The 4093-nt window shown below is 35.4% G+C and overlaps 1 pseudogene; it reads right to left on the bottom strand.

The window, feature by feature from the left end:
• Window positions 1-3270: 3270 nt before the first annotated feature.
• On the bottom strand, window positions 3271-3646 carry LOC101608892 (annotated as a pseudogene).
• Window positions 3647-4093: the final 447 nt, after the last annotated feature.

The following is a 4093-nucleotide window of genomic DNA, read 5'->3' as shown; positions in this document are numbered from 1 at the left end:
ACAAACTATGGGTAAAGTTAAGTGCTTTTCATGTACGATTACATACATACAAATCTTGGCAATTAGATGATGGTGTTAGATGTATAGACAACCAAGCCCACATTATATTCTGTCAAAGTTAGCACTAGAAAGTTAATTTAAAAAATCAACTAAAGATTTGGAAAGGGCTGGAGAGATTGCTCAGTGGAAAACGTGCTTTCCTGAAAAGCCTAACAACCTGGGTTCAATGCCTCAGTACCCTTTTACCCATGTAAATTTAGATGCACAAAGTGGCACATGTCTCTGGAGTTTCTTTGCAGAAGCTGAGAACCCTAGAATACTCATTCTCTTTGCCTCTATCTCTGTATACTTGCAAATAAATTTTTAAAGAGTACTTTAAAAGAATTGAAAGATGACTGGAAAGCAATTTAGAGGCTTGTGCTTGTGAGGGCTATGATCATGCTGGCATTTCAGTAAGGCGGGACAAGGGCGGCACGAATGCATGAAGATGCCATCACAATTCTAAGCGCTTCACGTACTTCTCAGAACTCATCAGTGACTCATATTTAGATATTCTTTAGCAAATGGGCTTACAAATATTGTCCTGCAAGAAGTGTTTGTAATGCAATATCATCGGCAGTGCAATTACAATGGTTTACCATTTCTGCTTGCTTCTTTGAATTTAATACTCTAGCAATGCATATGTAGCTGTGAAAACCAGCATGTAAAAAACATTAGATGTAAAGGGCTGGAGGGGATGGCTTAGCAGTTAAGGCATTTGCCTGCAAAGCCTGGGGTAAAGTAAGACCCTACCTCAAAAAAAAAAAAAAAAAAAAAAAAAAAAAAGAAAAGGCTGGAGGCATGGCTTAGCATGTAAGGCATTTGCCTGCAAGGCCATAGGACTCAGGCTCAATTCCCCAGGACCCATGTTAGCCAGATGCACAAGGGGGCACTTGCATCTGGAGTTTGTTTGCAGTTGCTAGAGGCCCTGGCATGTCCATTCTCCCTCTCTCTCTCTCCCTCTCTCTCTCTTTTGCTTAGTCAAATAAATAAATAAAAATAAAATATAAAAAAGAAAATTAGATCTAAGGACGAGTGTCAACTAAGAATAGCCTGAAACTTAGAGAATGCATCACTTATGTCCTCTCCCTCCCTCAACTTACTAAGTTCTTTATGTACTTGCAGACAAAAGAAAGATTTTATAAATATTCTAAAATTAATTTTATGTTAAAAATTTAAAAGGAAATCTAGAAAGATGTATTCTTTATATAGATTTACTCCTAAATACAAAGATACAAGTGAAAAAAATGAAAAAGCATGCTCAACTCATTTATCAAAGAGAATATTAGGGTAAGACAAACATTATGGGCCATGTTTAAGTAATAAGGAACAGTTTCTAAATGTAAGGAGTTCAGCCAAAGATATTTTTAGAAATAAAACTGCAGGTATTTAATGTTTTTCATTAATTGATAGACAAAATTAAAAATAGAAGATTAATTTATAAAAATGGAAGAAAAACAAAAATACAACAAAAATATTAGAAAGATGAAATTAATGAAGGCAAAGCCAACATGGAAATCAAAGGAAACATAAACTTATTTGAAATATAATAAAATGAAAACATATCGTTTCAAAAGACTAATAAACAAGTAAACTACTTGTGAATGTGATCAAAGAAAGGGGAAACTGTCCATGGGCATTATATGTAATTTGAAGGAGAAGAGAAGCATCATTATAATACTTTAGAGAACAATAGGCAAAATGAATTTCTGTGTTTGGGTTAGAAGGACTGAGCTACCATTTCTGAAATCTGTATGAATAATGGAATGTGTGATTTATCAGTTGGAGATAATGATTAACACTGGGACATGTTAGTTTTTGTGTAGTCATAAATCTGAGTGGTAATATTGAGTAAATATTTAGAGACATAGGTTGTTCATGCAAGATATTCTAGTTTTCAGAGTAAAGAACTAGTTAGAAAAATCAGTTTGGGGCCAAATCTAATTATAAATAATGTTTAAACATTTACGTAAGTATTTAGTTAGGACCATCAGGGAATGGGTCAATGTATGCTATCTCTAGAGGTCCTGGACCCTCCTACATGGATTTAAAGGAATAGGAAGAAGCTACCAACAGGGATTGATGGCTAGTCACTTAGGTTGGAAGACAATCAGGTGAAAATGTTTCTTGGATGCCAGATGATAGCAAGTCAGATGGGAGCTGAGAAATGAACCTCTGGTCAACATGAAATGCAGCCAACTGTCACTTCTAAGAGTTCATCTTATTTGGCCTATTAGCAGGATATAACTCACAGACAATATTTCTTCTTCCTTAAAGACTATCTGTACTATGCCGGGCGTGGTGGCGCACGCCTTTAATCCCAGCACTCGGGAGGCAGAGGTAGGAGGATTGCCATGAGTTCAAGGTCACCCTGAGATGACAGAGTTAATTCCAGGTCAGCCTGGACCAGAGTGAGACCCTACCTCGAAAAACCAAAAAAAAAAAAAGACTACCTGTACTTAACCCCTATGACACTTCTGTCTCCTAAGGCATTACTATTTAATTTAGTTAAAAATGTAAATTAAAAAATATTTTATTTCTTGTATTTGTTCTTGATTCTTACTATGATAATGTTGTGTCTTAAGGAGGCTTACTTGGACAATGTGAAATTTAGATTTTAAGAAATTTTTACATGTTAATTCTACAAAATAATTGGTTGTACTGTATCATTTTACATGCACATATCAATCTATATATGTGTGTGTATATATGTTTAATATACTTTGATAATTGTTCCTTTATTTTTTTATCATAAAAAAGGCTTTTAATTACATTAGCTAGAATTTGTATGAAACTGCATATCATATATTAGCAGTATACCAATAGTGTGACTTCATTTAAAACCAACAATTTCCAAAAATAAAATTTATACCTATAATATATATTGTAAGTATTTTGCCCCACCTTAAATTTCTAAAGCCTGCTTATTCACACACTGACTGAAATGTACATAAATATTCTTTTATATTAAGCCAAAACATCTATCCCAACTTTACAAAAAGAAAATAGTTAAATGACAAAACTGTGTACATGTATTTTACACTATATGTATACATGTATTATACATTATATCTGCTAATATTCTCCTCTGATTGGAAAGGCATAATGATTCTGTTACTCAAACCACCATCTATCTTTACCAGCCTCCCTTCTCCAGCTGTTAAGTGTTAACTAGGCCATCTTGCTGAATTTCTTTGGAAATAATCTTTATTAGAGCTCCCTTCTTTAATCTCATTTCTTCATTAAGTGTGGCATGTGAGATGTTAACTGTTCTGCCACAGCTTTCTCGTCGTCCGTCAGCAGTGACAGCTCCAGGTCTGTTTGCTTTTGTAGCTCTTGTATCATCGTCATTGTCTTCTTCAAAGTAGCACAAATGCGGCTCTTAAGTCTCTTTTGGCTCAACAGAAACTGGTTTAAAACATGCAAAAAAAGCTTCATATCGAGACTTTATCGCTGACAATTCCTTTAAAAGTGTAACTGGGTTTTTCTCGCCTGCAGAGTCAGGATGGTTAGTCTTGATTTCATACTCCAGCCTGTATTGAATATAATCCAAATCAAAGTCAGCTTTCTGAAACAACAATTCCAGCTTATCGACCTCCGCCTCCATGTTGAATAGTTGACATTCCTCAAACCGCAGCGACGCTTGATAGTTGTTCCTTTACTCCATCTCACTGATTTCTATGTTGCATACCACAAACTCAAGATCCTCCTAACCTGGCATCCCTGGTGCTGGTATTATAGAAGTCAGCCACTGTGCCCAGCTAGATTCTCCTTTGACTACTGATATAATCCTGGAAGAAAGCAAAGGCCGTCCTCTGAGAGGAAGTTCCTCCAAGTGTTCTGTGATAGCCTATCCGTATATATTATTAGAGAGATAGAAGCTGGAAGAACAGCTGATTTCCCTCTAAGAAGAAGACACCAAGTATTGATCAAGTGGGCCTACTCTGGAAAATGCCACTTTGGTTAAATACAGGAAGTTCATCAGTGTAATCTAATTTTAAGGTTTAAATGTTATGATTTGAATATAAAATGTTCCCCACAAATTCATGTGTTT

Source organism: Jaculus jaculus, chromosome 8 (assembly GCF_020740685.1).
Source record: "Jaculus jaculus isolate mJacJac1 chromosome 8, mJacJac1.mat.Y.cur, whole genome shotgun sequence".
Classification (NCBI taxonomy): Eukaryota; Metazoa; Chordata; class Mammalia; order Rodentia; family Dipodidae; genus Jaculus; species Jaculus jaculus.
Note: the sequence above shows the minus strand (reverse complement) of the source record. Positions and strands in the feature narration are given on the sequence as shown.